General features: G+C 45.9%; 1 protein-coding gene across 1 annotated transcript in view; it reads right to left on the bottom strand.

Annotated features, from left to right (window-relative positions):
* The window catches only part of LINGO2 (leucine rich repeat and Ig domain containing 2), a 411,926-nt gene extending 397,204 nt beyond the window's left edge, over positions 1–14,722 (bottom strand). Inside the window, exon 1 of the mRNA XM_066604290.1 lies at positions 14,660–14,722. The gene's annotated coding sequence lies outside the window, so the exon portion shown is untranslated. The remainder of the gene's footprint in view (positions 1–14,659) is intronic.
* Between the last annotated feature and the right edge of the window lie 257 nt (positions 14,723–14,979).

Here is a 14,979-nt window from a genome sequence, read left to right as displayed (position 1 = left end):
GTTAATGGGGAAGATTTATGTCAACTGCCATAAGGAACTGTCTTTTTTGCCCAAAGCAAGCAATCATAGAGCAGCTTTTATTTCATATTCTGCTCCTCAAATGACAACTGTGCTGTGATTGGCTATGAGCAAGAAAAACTGTTTTATGACAATTGACATAAAGCTGATACATTAATGGCAGGGAACAGAGGACTGGTCATGTAATTGGGATTTGAATAGGCAGGTGTGATACGTTTATTGGATAGTAGACGGTTGAATGGTTGTCTGACTTATTGCAGATTTAGGTCCCCTGCCCTAAATTATATTTAAGTCCTACACTTACAGTGGTGCCAAGGCATTTGACCCGTGACATCACCAGGTCTTCTGTCCTGATGACATCCTGCTGTAAAGAGGTCATGTGGGCTTCCAAGTAGAAGCTGGCCTGAACCAGGAAGACCAGAGTAGTAAAAGATCCACCTAGTATATATATTTAATCAAGCCATATGCTACTGTTCCGACAGTCCTCCAAGGGGTTTTAGTAACTTAAAGGGAGGTAAAACTACGTTGGCGGCAGTTGGATATATATCCCTACCTCCCTTTAAGTCTTTAAAACCCCTTGGAGGACTGTCCGAATGGTAACATATGGCTTGATGCAGTATATATACCAGGTGGATCTTTCTTTGAACATGCAATCACATTTAGTAGGTATGACTCAATATTTCTATGCTGAAGATGTCTACTCAGCAAAATGGAATTGAAGAGTATTGAGAGACATCTGCAAAACATTCCATGTCTTTAACCAATTTGTGCGCACATTTCCACATTGTCAGATGATGGCAATGACAAACAGCTTTCTTTTATCAACCATTTTGTCATTTTCTCATCTCACTTGTATTGCACTTGTCTATTGCCTTTGGGACAACAAAGGACATAATATCATTTTCCGGAGTAACAATGTTTACTTTTTTCACTTTTTTTAAAATTCTGTTTTAAAGCCGTTTTCTCTGCCTGGAAATGGTCGAAGCTGACAGCAGAAGAGGAAATCAGTTTACAGCACAAAACAGCATTGTTTCACTGGCGAGCTAGAGACAATATCATACTTGCTTTTTTTTTTTTTAATAAACCTGTATTTGAACTAATAAAGTGTCTTAAAGCTTATTTACAGTAACGAATTTTCACTACAAAATTTGCGCGTTACACGCAATCAATGGAACCTATTGGTTTCAATGGGTTCGTCACATGAGTATTTTGCGCTCGCCTTTTGTTTGCTCAACCCCCCCCCCCCAAAAAAAAATCAAACAGCATGTTCTACTTTTGTGAGTATTGTGCACGAGAATAGCTCATATTAAACTAATTAAACGTGATTGCCCATTGAAATCAATGGCAGCATGCTTGTGTTTTTTTTCGCATGCGCAAATATGTAGGGCACGCACACGCTCAGAAACACAACACCCATTGCACTAATACGCAGTGTATATACGCATATAAATACGCTCATGCCCATATGAAGTCGGCCTTAGACAATTGAATATAATAGCAGCAGGGGGAATCCATTAAAGAGGATTTTCACCCAAAAGATACCTTAGCTAAAAAGTATTCTAAAGCTGCTTCTATGTGGATCGGTTATTTGGATTTCCGTGAGCCAGGGAGAATCTGAATGATTATAGCTCAGTGTGAATGCTAGCTGCGACTAAACGATGAACAAGAACTCATTCGCTTCTCATTCGTCATTTGGTTTCTGCATGCAGAGACCTAAACAACATATCGTTTCGTGTAAACAGGCAATCCTTCACTTATGAACTGCCCGCTTACTGTGAATGGAGGCAAGCAGTCCAGAATGATCCCCGGCCCCTACGGCTACATTCAGTCAGCAATGCTTGTTCCTGTATAAAAGCACAGGAATGACTTTGTATGTCATATTTTGGCATATGAACATCTGAGAGAGGATACCTTCCTTGGGAACACCCTCTATAAGCCAAAACAGGAGCTACTGTGTAAAAGTGGCTTCCATTACGGGAAACTTTGAACCACTTTTGTATTACAGAATAGTCATTCACCTGAAGGGTAAATACCTGGCTGGCCAAGGCATCCTCTGGCAAAATAAAGCGTTTGCCGGAGAAGTCGAAAGCATGACTTGGGATGATCAGCTGTTAGCTTCGAGCATTGCGTACTGAAAGGCATTGTCTATAATGAGACAACCCACTTTAACTCTCCAGCAGACATACAGCATCATTACCACTGACAAGTAACTTGACTCATTATATAAAGTGTTCCTCCGTTCTCCATCATGTTACCTGTAACTTGTTTTTAGAAAAAAATAATCTTAATTCTGTCTGCCATGTTGGCTGTAGACATTAATGTCTTTAGGCAGCACCTTTGGGAAAAATATGTCTCCTAATGTCTTGCTGAGGCATCACAGAGGGAGATAACCAGATGGCCAGATGACGTCTACCAGATGTTTTAGTTAGATTATTCCAAAATTTAAGTGAGATTGTAAAGAGCCACAAATGCAGGTCTAAGGCCAGGATAAAGACACAGGAGAGTCTGGAGATTGTGCCTACTATACAGTAATAGTCATGTCTCGGGGTTTGCACAATCTCCAGCCCATTGAGGGAGTGGAAGAGATAATGGGTTGGCAGTAGCTTTATGTCATCAACAGGAAGATTCAAGGGTGTGTGTGACTTAATTTTTTATATATTTTTGGGCCCCTGTGCCTCTGACAGGTAATGTCACCAGGTCTTCTGGCCTGGTGATGTCCCGTAAACCTATTATGTGTACTCCTAATGTAGAAGTCCCAGGAGGTTTATGGGGCATCACTCATGCCATCCCTCCTATTGGCTGCAGTGGTCACTGCTGAACATCAACCAAACAAAGCACTGGAGGAATGGAGCTGGCGGTGGGCGAGCGGCACAACAGTAGAGGAGGTTTGGGGTTTTTTTTTAATACCCATTTCTTCCCCCAATGCATGTATATCAGAAAACCCCTTGAAGTGATATAAACAGAACAGCCAGGACTACAAAGATTTGTAGCGGTCTCCTAGTTCATTCCAATATTGTTGCTAATATGATATGGAGATATTTTGTTACTTTGAAATACATAAAGAGCATTCGTAGCAGCAGACATGGTTACGGGCTGAATTTACACAGGAAGATGTAGTTTCACTACATTTTCCGTCTAGGTAGCAACAAAATATTAACAAATTCCATTCGAAGATTAATAAAAAGAAGATTCAAATGTTATTATTTTGGCAAGCTAAATGAAAAGGTAGAAAAAAAATCATGCTCAAAGAAAGAAAAAAGGAAAGCAATACTGTACCTCTTTTGGTCTCTTCTGCATTTCTGTGAATAGAAGCCAACTGTTTCATATGATTTGCAGAAGGTGTCAGGACTAGAGAAGAAACATGCTGAGAGATGAAGCGCTAGCTTGAATTTTGCTTAAAGTTTTTTCTTAAAAAAGAGCAAAATAGAAGCTTTTGTCATAATTTGTAGAATTAAATTTTAGTTTATTTCATATGAAGTTTCAAGCACCCTGAAGCTTTCAGGCAAAAAGCACAGCACACTGTAGATTAACTAAATAGAATTAACTAGAAGACATGCCTAAGCTTGTTTTTTCTGTGCCATAAACACCCCGTAGCATTAGACGGATTTTACTACCGCACAGCAGTGCAGCATATAAGAAGCCAAGGAAAAAAATCTTCATTTAAATAACAATAATGATCCAGGTTTCCTTAAGCAATAATGTGACCTAAGATGGCATTGATCCCCGAATCCTTTAAAATGGTGAAAACACTTGTTTTGGCCTTTTCTATATGCCAGACATTGGAGAAGATACTGTTAAAAACAGCACTATTTAAAGTTAGTTAAAAAAAAACTTCAAATGCAAAGAAAATGACATTCAAGCTCCTGAACTTAGATGGCATTAATCCCCAAATTGTTTTAAAATGGTGAAAACATAATGGCAGCTAAATCTTTCATTCCCCTTTTTGGGCTTCAATCCACTGTACCCACCACCACCCAATGGATAGCCAAGGTGAATGAAATCTGTAGATTTGAAAAACTATGAAACTGGGCTTCAAGAACACATGGGATATTCAATACCATTAGGAAACCTTGGCAGATTTGTTCTCGACCCATAGGCTGTGGTCAATAGAAATAATTCAACATCCACCTTTATTGTTAGGACTAATCTCTAGGCCTCTTAAACTGGAAATCGCTAGCAACCTAATAGTGTGTCTAGCCAAATCCCCTTTCCTTGAGTAAGAGTCTAACCTAGAATCTCAATGCCTACCCCCATTCCTCTGTACCCCCTTCTACCTTCCCCCGATTCCCTTCCCCTTAGAAGTTGAATTAAAAAAAATAAAAGCATTTTGACAGAAATATATATGCAATATTGACATTATGATACTCATTACTATTCCAACATTGAATTATTCAATGTCATTCAATAGCTGAGAGCTGCCCCTGATTGGTCCTTGCGCTGAGCCAATCAGAGGCAGCACTCACTCACCCATTCATGAATTCATGAATGGGTGAGTGAGAGCTGCCTCTGATTGGTGAGGGCTGTGACCAATTAGAGGCAGCCCATTCAGCAGGCGGGGATTTTAAATCCCCGGCTGCTGAATACTACACAGAGCAGTTCAGGAGAACTGCCGGCGGCCACGGCTGAACTCCGGCTGCAGGGACAAGGTGAGTATATCTATTTTTTTTATTTTTACACATTTTAGGATGATTTTCAGGAAAGGGCTTATATTTTTAAGCCCTTCCCGAAAATGCATCCCGCGCTCTCCGGCAGCGCATTGCTTTCAATGGAGCCGGCTGTATTGCCGGCTCCATTAAATTCAATGGGCAAACATCATTCTTCTCTGCCACAGCTGTTACAGCTGTGGCAGAGGAGAATGATGTTACCATGCAGGGCGGCGCTGGGTCCCGCGGCCGGCGCGCGCCACTCCGAGGTCGGCTTCGGCGTCCCGGAGCGGTGCTGTCAGGGATCTCTCGGCGGCGTGGAGCAGCCAGCGTGCAGCAGCGTGGAGCAGCCAGCGTGCTGCGGCGTGGGCGTGTCCGCCCGTAGGGTGCCGCCCGCTCTCATCCACCTCCCTTATGCAACAGTGGGAGAGTCGGCTCCTCCCACTCTCCGCCCCGGGGCGGAGGCTTTTAGTTAAAAGGCTGGCAGTGACCTGAACTCACTGCCAGTTATTGGTTCTGCTAGCCTCTAGTCAGGTCTATTCTAGTCTGTCCTAGTTGCTTGTCAGTATCTTTTCGTTTGCCTGAGAGCTACACCTCCAGCCTTGATTCACCTAGTAGTTTTGTTGGTCTGTTACACCTGCCTCTTCTGTCGGCACTCTGTCCCCTGTTAGTAGTTCCATCTAGGCAGTCGCCAGGTCCCTAGCCAGTGCAGGGACTGCCGCCCAGTTGTCCGCCTGGGGTTAGCCAGGGCCGAGGCAAGTAGGCAGGGACAGTGGGGTGCAGGAGATCAGGGCACCCCAACTGGCGCTCGGGGGGCAGAGTGCCGTAACATAACAACTGGCCCTTTAAAACCGTTTGTCATGGAGGCGATCAGTTCCCTCACGAACCAGCTGCAGGCCCTGGTGCCTGTGATCCAGGATTTATCCGCCCGCATGGTGGCCCAGGAGCAGCGGGGGGTGTCGCAGGGGTCGGACGCCTCCACCAGCCCCGAACCCAAGTGCCCTCTTCCCGAGGTGTTTTCTGGGGAGAGGAACAAGTTTTTTGTCTTCCGACAGGTGTGTCGCCTGTTTTTTCGCATGCGTCCCCGTTCTTCCGGGTCGGAGGCTCAGAGGGTCGGGCTGATAATGTCCCTGCTGCGGGGCTCGGCCCAGACATGGGCTTTCTCCATCCCCGAGGGTTCCTCCTGCCTGCAGTCCGTGGACTCCTTTTTTCAGGAACTCGCGGGTATCTTCGACGAACCGGACCGAGCGGGGTTGGCGGTTTCACGGTTGTTGGCGCTGCGGCAGGGGTCGTCGTGTGTGGAGGATTATTGCTCCAACTTCAGACGCTATGCGGGGGATACGACATGGAACGATAGCGCGCTGAAGGACGTTTTTCTGCAGGGCCTCTCGGACGCAGTTAAAGACCAGTTAATTTCCCATCCCGTTCCCGGGTCCTTAAGGGAGGCTATGGAGCTAGCGGTGAGAGCAGATAGGAGGCTCAGGTCTAGGAAGCAGGACAGGCAGACCCGTAGAGTCAGGGAGGTCAGTGGCCCTGGTCCCTCCTCCTCCTTACCAGTCTCTGCGCCCGAGCCGATGGAGGTGGACCCGCTGGACCCCAAAGAGCGACGCCGGATCCGTTTGTTGCATCGCCTCTGCCTCTGCTGCGGGAAAGCTGGACATCGGGTGATAACCTGCCCACTGAGGTCTCAACGCCCGCAGCCGGAACCGGCGGAAAACTCCGAGTCCTAGGCGATTGCAGGGAGGATCGCCTAGGACTTCAGGTACTTCCTAAACTTTTGGTACCGTGTCATGTAAGATTCTGGGATTTTTCCCGATCAGGGCGGGCGTTTATTGATTCCGGAGCAGCCGCTAACTTGATAAGTCTGGGTTTTGTCCGTTCTCTGATGGCGGAATTTGTGGCGTTGAAGACGCCAATTCATTTTACCAGCATTGATGCTACCCCTCTCTCTACAGGCTTGGTACGATGGAGGACCCCAAGGTTACAGTTCACGGTGGGGGTCCTCCACTCGGAAGAACTGTCTTTCTTGGTTATGGAAAAAATGTCGGTTGATGTGGTGCTTGGTATGCCCTGGTTGGCACTGCACAACCCCCAATTTGATTGGTCCACCCGGGAATTGACTCATTGGGGGTCATCGTGTCACAATCACCTGTCTACCATAGCTGTGTGCTCCGCAGATTCGGTGCTCATTCCGGAGTATTTGTCAGACTTTCAGGATGTATTCTCCAAACAACTGTCTAAGGCCCTGCCTCCTCATAGGGAGTGGGACTGTGGTATCGACCTGATTCCCGACGGTCCCATCCCTAAGGGAGCCATTTTCAATCTGTCAGGTCGTGAGCATGAAGCCCTCAAGTCCTATGTCTCGGAAGCTCTGGCCAACCGACATATCCGGCCGTCCAGGTCCCCTGCCGGGGCAGGTCTCTTCTTTGTAGAGAAGAAGGACGGGACACTAAGGCCTTGTGTGGATTATCGGGCCTTGAATAAAATCACTGTGAAGAACCAGTGCTCCTTGCCCCTAATTCCTGACTTGCTGAATCAGGTGGTAGGGGCTCACTGGTTCTCCAAACTGGACTTAAGGGGGGCTTACAATTTAATTCGCATCAGAGAGGGAGATGAATGGAAGACAGCGTTCAACACCCCGTTAGGACATTTTGAATGTCTGGTCATGCCTTTTGGACTCTGTAATGCCCCCGCTGTGTTTCAGGGTTTTATGAACGCGGTCTTCCACGACTTCCTGGGGGTATTTCTGGTCATCTATCTGGACGACATCCTGGTGTACTCACCTGACTGGGACTCACATGTGCGGCACCTGAGGTTGGTCCTGATCCGTTTGCGCGAGTATCAACTTTTTGTCAAATTAGAGAAATGTACATTTGGCTCTAAACAAGTATCCTTCCTGGGTTATGTAATCTCACCCACAGAGATTCAGATGGAGTCTGATAAAGTAGCAGCAATCTCCCAATGGGTCAGACCCGACAACCTCAAGGCTCTCCAGCGGTTCTTAGGTTTTGCAAATTTCTACCGCAAATTCATTAGAAATTACTCAGTTATTGCTCAACCTCTGACCGACCTGACTAAGAAGGGGGCTGACTTGGGTAAATGGTCGCCTGCAGCCCTTGAGGCCTTTAGCCGTCTAAAAAAGGCATTCACGACTGCCCCGATGCTAATACAGCCGGACGCACGACTACCCTTTTTTATTGAGGTAGACGCGTCGGAAGTGGGGACAGGAGCAGTATTGTCGCAGGAAGTCAGTGGGAGGTCTGGCTATAGCCCATGTGCGTTCTTTTCGCGAAAGTTCCATTCAGCAGAGCGCAACTACGACGTGGGTAACCGTGAATTGTTGGCTATCAAATGGGCTCTGGAAGAGTGGCGACACCATCTTGAGGGTGCTAGACACCCAATTACCGTATATACTGATCACAAGAATCTGGTATATCTCGCCAATGCGAAAAGACTCACTGCTCGTCAAGCCAGGTGGGCGTTGTTCTTCGCCAGGTTTAACTTCGTCGTGACATATATCCCCGGAGAGAAGAACGTGAAGGCGGACGCCCTGTCACGGAGTTTTGGGGTACCAGACAGTGGGACCATGACTCCCGAGAATATCTTAGCCCCCGGCGTGGTGGTGGCAGCGTTAGAGTCTAACTTCGTCCCTCAACTACAGGATGCTCAGCAGGACGCTCCGTCAGGGGTGCCGGAGGGCAGATGGTTTGTGCCAGAGACCCTACGCCCTAGAGTCATGGATGAGTCCCACTCGTCGGCTCTCGCCGGGCATCCAGGGTTCCAGGGGACCCTGGAGCTTTGCTCCCGATACTTCTGGTGGCCAGGCATGTCTCAGGAGATCCGCAACTTTGTGAGGGGTTGCTCGGTCTGTGCTCTCAATAAGACTCGGCGGCGTCCTCCGGAGGGTCCTCTGAGACCACTACCGGTTCCTTCCAGTCCCTGGTCTCACTTATCAGTAGATTTCATCACTGACCTACCAGAATCCCAGAAGTGCACCACTATCTTAGTGGTGGTCGACCGGTTCTCAAAGATGGCACATTTTGTGGCGTTAAAAAAGCTACCCTCGGCAAAAGAATTCGCCACGATTTTTGTAAAGGAAATAATTCGCCTACATGGGGTTCCCCAAAATATTGTATCTGATCGCGGGGTTCAGTTTGTGTCGCAGTTTTGGCGTGCCTTCTGCAGAAACCTGGGAACGTCGCTTTCCTTCTCGTCAGCGTTCCACCCGCAGACTAATGGTCAGACTGAGCGGAAGAACCAAGACTTAGTGCAATATTTACGGTTGTTTGCTAGCGAAAAGGCTTACCAGTGGGCAGAGTTCCTGCCGTTGGCAGAGTTTGCACTAAACAACCGCCTTTGTTCTTCTACTGGGGTGTCTCCATTTTTTAGTGTATACGGTCAGCATCCTCGCTTCCTTACAGCAATCCCTACTCCGTCGCTCTGTCCGGCAGCTGATGACGCCACAGATACGCTTCGGGGAGTATGGAAAGAGATGCAGAGAAACTTGGAGGCAGCGGGGGCCCGTATGCAGTTGCGCAGTGGGAAGAGTTTGTCTGTGTCTGAACCTTACAGGGTGGGACAGAAGGTATACCTGTCTTCGAAAAATCTCAAATTGCGGGTCCCGTCCTTGAAGCTGGCGCCACGTTACGTGGGGCCGTTTGCCATCACACGTGTGGTGAACCCACTCGCCTACGAGCTGGGGTTGCCAGCCACATGGAGGGTTCACAGGGTATTCCATAAGTCGCTGCTGAAACCTTTTGTCCCTTCGGTGATACCCACCTCCGGTCCCCCTCCGCCCACCCTGGTCCGGGATGAAGTCGAATACGAGGTCCAGGAGATACTGGACTCTCGTCGGTGTCGAGTAATCCTACAAGACTTGGTGGCCTGGAAGGGTTTTCCACCAGAAGATCATTCCTGGGTGGCCACATGTGATGTTCATGCTCCCGTGTTGGTACGGCGGTTCCACCGTCGTTTTCCAGATAAGCCTGGTCGAGTTTCCGGGGGCCCGGAGGTCCCCCGTCAGAGGGGGGGTAATGTTACCATGCAGGGCGGCGCTGGGTCCCGCGGCCGACGCGCGCCACTCCGAGGTCGGCTTCGGCGTCCCGGAGCGGTGCTGTCAGGGATCTCTCGGCGGCGTGGAGCAGCCAGCGTGCAGCAGCATGGAGCAGCCAGCGTGCTGCGGCGTGGGCGTGTCCGCCCGTAGGGTGCCGCCCGCTCTCATCCACCTCCCTTATGCAACAGTGGGAGAGTCGGCTCCTCCCACTCTCCGCCCCGGGGCGGAGGCTTTTAGTTAAAAGGCTGGCAGTGACCTGAACTCACTGCCAGTTATTGGTTCTGCTAGCCTCTAGTCAGGTCTATTCTAGTCTGTCCTAGTTGCTTGTCAGTATCTTTTCGTTTGCCTGAGAGCTACACCTCCAGCCTTGATTCACCTAGTAGTTTTGTTGGTCTGTTACACCTGCCTCTTCTGTCGGCACTCTGTCCCCTGTTAGTAGTTCCATCTAGGCAGTCGCCAGGTCCCTAGCCAGTGCAGGGACTGCCGCCCAGTTGTCCGCCTGGGGTTAGCCAGGGCCGAGGCAAGTAGGCAGGGACAGTGGGGTGCAGGAGATCAGGGCACCCCAACTGGCGCTCGGGGGGCAGAGTGCCGTAACAAATGATCTTTGTAGTATATGTTCTCAATGGGGTCGGCGCTGCTGCCACTGGCCCCGTTGAGCGCATATATAGAACACAAGGAATCGCAGATCGGCGCGATCTGCGATTCCTCGTGTCCTATAATTTATTGGACATCCGCATAAAAAGCGGCCATGTGACCGATCCCATTGTGAAGCAATGGTTCTAAATATGTGCAGATCGCATGCGCAAATCGCGTGAGAAAACACCCGTCTGACCGCGGCCAAAAACTGCACTTTTTCAAGTTACTTATGAAATAAAAAACTTGAAGCACAAAGGAAATGATGTTCAAGCACTTGATTTATGATCACATTGATCCCTAAATCTTTTGAAATGGTGAACACACTTGTTTTGGCCTTTTCTATATGCTAGACCTAAGAGAAGATACTGTTAAAAACTGTAATATTTCAAGTTATTAATGAAAAACCCTTAAAATGCAAAAGGAAATTATGTTCAAGCACCTGAACTATAACAGAACAGAAGAACACTTTGGGAAAGGTTTTGTGACCTTAAGAAATTTAGGAAGTGTACTGAACTCAGTAATGAGGTGTTTTGTGTGCAAGAACTGATAAAGTAAAAAGAAAAGAGGAGTAATAAAGGTGATGGAGGAGTTGGTAGTAATCATAAGGACTGGAGCGTAAAACTGCAAGGAAAATGGAACATGATAAAGAGGCTGTACTACGCTGCTCTTATTGAAACCCTGAAGAATACAATTAGCTGCTTGGCATCCTTGGTAATATGCGAAGGATTCGACTTTTTTTTATATTTCGGCCTTTGCAATACTCTTTGAAATATTATTAATAATTTGCCCATAGAAATCCCAGGTTCATAAAATAGAGATAGACCAAGAACAAAAGAAAGTAGAGCCAAAAAGGCCAAGCATACTTTATACATGCAATAAAAACAAGTTAGCGCAACACAACAAGCCGGATAACAAGTAAAAAGAAGTTAGTGCTGTAAACAGGCAGTGGCATTTTTATTGACACAGTCTGTCCATATGCAGCATTTCGTCAAGGCCTTGTTATTTCGGTGAAGTTTTGACTTAAATTGTCTACTTCTGCATTATACAGAGACAGTAAAAGTGTGAAGGGCACCTTCATCAGTTCAATGGGCTACATTCATTGCTAGTGCTGAGCTGGTGAAATGTGAAGTTGCCTTGACTTACATCAGGTATGATTACTTTGAGATAAATGTTGCCATTCTGGTGTTCAGCAGACATATATATTAAGAAAGCATGGATGGGAAATAAGCAGAAGGGGTTGTCTGCTTTAGGAAATCCTTTTTTTATTAGAAGAGTCCCAGGATGATAAAGTGACCATGATGACTCTCTGCTGGGACCTTCAGTGATAAACTGTAGTCTCCAAGTGTTCCCTTTCTCTGTAGTGCCACCACGCTGCACATTAAGTAGCAGATCTTTGTAGATTTCTTATGGCAAATATGAACGACAGACCCCAAGTTAATTGGCTCAACATTCCCATTGATAGGTGTTCTAAACCAGACAAGCCACTTAAGATTTTTTTTTTCCCGAAAACTACAAGATTGACCTCTAAAAAGATGACCCGGTCCACCTAGTCTGCCCTTCTAATTTTTATTCTTCTCTTAGGATAAATATATGCTTATCCAGGCAGCTTAAGTGCATTCATTGTTGCTGTTTTCCAACCATGTCTGCTGGAAGTTGGCTCCGAGCATCTACTACTCTTTAAGTAAAATTATGTTCCCTGACATTGCTTCTGATAATTCCGTCTCCTTGTTCTTGTATTTGGTTTCTTATTAAGTATATTTCCGGATTTTTAACTTTCTTTGACCCCTTAATGACTAGCTACTTTGTTTTTTCATCTCCACGTTCCAAGAGCTATAACTATTTCTGTAACAGAGTCGTATGAGGGCTTGTTTTTGTGAGACAAGTTTATTTTCAATAGTAGCATTAAGGTGCCATACAATGTATGAGGTTGGGTGAAATAAAAAAAAATACAATTGTGTTTTTTTTGTTTTTTTTAAGGGAAGGATCTTGCATTTTTAGCGTTCAAAGTGCAATAAAAATATGATCATTTTAATTATAGACCATATTACAGCAACACCAAATTTATATTGTTTTTATTGTGTTTTCCAATTAAAAAAAAATAACTTAAATTTTTTTACATTTTTTTCACCACATTCTGACCCTGATAACTAGCTTTGACTGGGGTTGTTGCAGATGGTCAGCTGTAAGAAATAGCTGTCAGGTATGACGCGTACTCTGCTCCAGAGCCCATTTATTCATGAGGGGATGTTAGCCCCACTCATCCACCATGATTGACTGTTAAGTTTTATATTTACATTGAGAGAACTGCCAATCAGGGTATAAGGGTAGCGCTAAAGCTGTCTTATGAATAAACTGGAGTCGTCTCTTGCACTGCATTACCCTATAAGTGACAGATTGCTGAAATCAGTGTGCCTCAGACTACTTTATTCTGCCGTTAGTGAGCGTAGCATAAGGCCTCCTTCACACGGGCGACAAGGTCGCGCGTTGCTACAAATCGCATGTATGTAGAGCCTATGCTTTCCTATAGTTTCTTCACACATGCAAAGTTATGTAGCTTGCAAAATCCTGACAAAAACCTTGCAGGTCCCACAATATGCACGCGACCTGCAAGGTTTTGTAGCCCATGTTCCCCTATGGTGCTTTCGTGCGGTGCAACTTTGACAGTAGAAAATCCTATTGTCAAAGCCATAATCTAAGCCCTAGCTGCAGAAAAAAAATAAACAAAAAAACAGTATACATCACCTTAGAAGCAGTGCCAGCCTAGCTGCATCTTCTCCCCGGGTCCCCGGCACTGATCTGTCATCTCTTCTGGCTGATAAATTAAAAATCCCCGCCTCCTGGAATCAATGCCTCTGATTGGCTGACGCTTAGCCAATCACAGCCAGTGCTTGATGAACCAATCACAGCCATTCATCAAACTCTGGCCCTGATTGGCTAAGCATAAGTCAATCACAGCCAGTGTTTCCAGGAGGTGGGGATTTTTCAATCCCCAGCCAGAAGTGATGAAGACGGCCAGTACGGGGACCAGGAAGAAGCTGCAGGAGAGCCCAGGGCAGCGCTTCTAGGGATAGAGATAGATATATTTCTGAGGTTAGGGCTTATTTTCAGGGTGAGCTTATATTTCGAGCTCTCTCCCAAAAATCCTCGCGTTTGGGGTGTTAGTCACGTGACTTTGGAGCGCTACAAAATCATTTTTCTCTTATTGCCACGAGAAGACGCAGCGATATTGAACGGATCAGCAATGTGATATCACTGCAATTTTCTCGCAGTGATTCAGTGTCACCCATGTAAAGAAGGCCTGAAGTACATGACAGGTTCCCTTTAAAAAATCTAACGACTGTTAATAGCAGTACTAGTTCCTTGAATCTATGGTCTATGAGCCTTATATTTTATGTGAGCATTGCATGTGAATAAACCAAGCAAACTATACCTCACAGTAGATTACATTAAAAAAAGTCTAATATATGTATGCTAAAAATGTGTGTACACTTATCGCATAATTTATTACTCATAAAAAATATCTTCACTAAGCGGCCCATACTGATACGAAAACATATTTCAACTCAATCTGGTATTTAAAGTGTAAATATCTTACTACCCAAGTCATTCTAAGGGCTATTGTTCCTGCACACATCCGAGACGGATTCTGCATGCGGAATCCTGCCCGAGGAGCTGCGTCCGCATCTGCCTTGTCACTTTCGTTTTTATCTGTACTGCGGATGGGCCGCGGATGGCAAGCCATCAGACATGCGCAGTACAGTTTGTTTTTTTTTAATAAACACAACTGCCTTTCCCGCTGTAATTTCAGAAGGGCGTCAGATCAGACAGCTTCCATTGACTTTATTGGAAGTCATCCGTGCGGAATCCGGGGAAAACTAAAACATGCTGCGATTTTTCCTGCACTTGCGGAAACCGCAATTGGTTTCCGCTAGTGTGAAGGAAGAATAGATTTCCCATAGCATGCTATGGGTGCTATGTGCTGCGGATTCCGCAGCAGATAACCGGCCGTAGGCAGGAGCTCTTAGTAGGGTAGCTTCCACCCTTGATGTTGCCAAGTTACATGTGGATATTGTCAGAGGTGTCCTGGATTTCATCCTGCCAAGGTGTGAAATTAGTGATGAAAATCTTACACTGCATTGCCTTTATACACTTAGGTGTCGAGGAGGTTAATATGAGGATTTGTTTGGAAAGGTGCTCATACTAGTGGTCACAGGGTTAAAGGATTGTCCAGGCCTATGTATTTCACAAATGGCGTTCAATAATATAAAATACACGCAATACTATAAAATAGCAAAATGCATAAACTCACCTTATCAATCCCCTGCTGCTCCTGTGCCAACACTTCCAAGGTCCAATCTTTCTTCTAACCCGTTGTAGCTACTAAGCAGGGCAGTTAGAGACCCGGGCACTGTACCTTTTAAGCCTGGTAATATAGAACCACAAAAAATAAATATTAATGTAGAACTCTGTAAGAATTAGTTATACAGCTGCTAGAAACACAGGGACACAGCATCCAGGCAAATAGTATAAAGAACATTTAAGTTTAATTTCTATATACAAGAGTTTTTATATTTTTTAATCATTTGTTGATCCTCTTATGTATTTTAACCCTTTCCAACCCACTGTCTG

Source organism: Eleutherodactylus coqui, chromosome 5, assembly GCF_035609145.1.
Source record: "Eleutherodactylus coqui strain aEleCoq1 chromosome 5, aEleCoq1.hap1, whole genome shotgun sequence".
NCBI classification, from domain to species: Eukaryota; Metazoa; Chordata; class Amphibia; order Anura; family Eleutherodactylidae; genus Eleutherodactylus; species Eleutherodactylus coqui.
The sequence above is the reverse complement of the archived record's forward strand: the minus strand, read 5'-3'. Positions and strand labels throughout refer to the sequence as shown.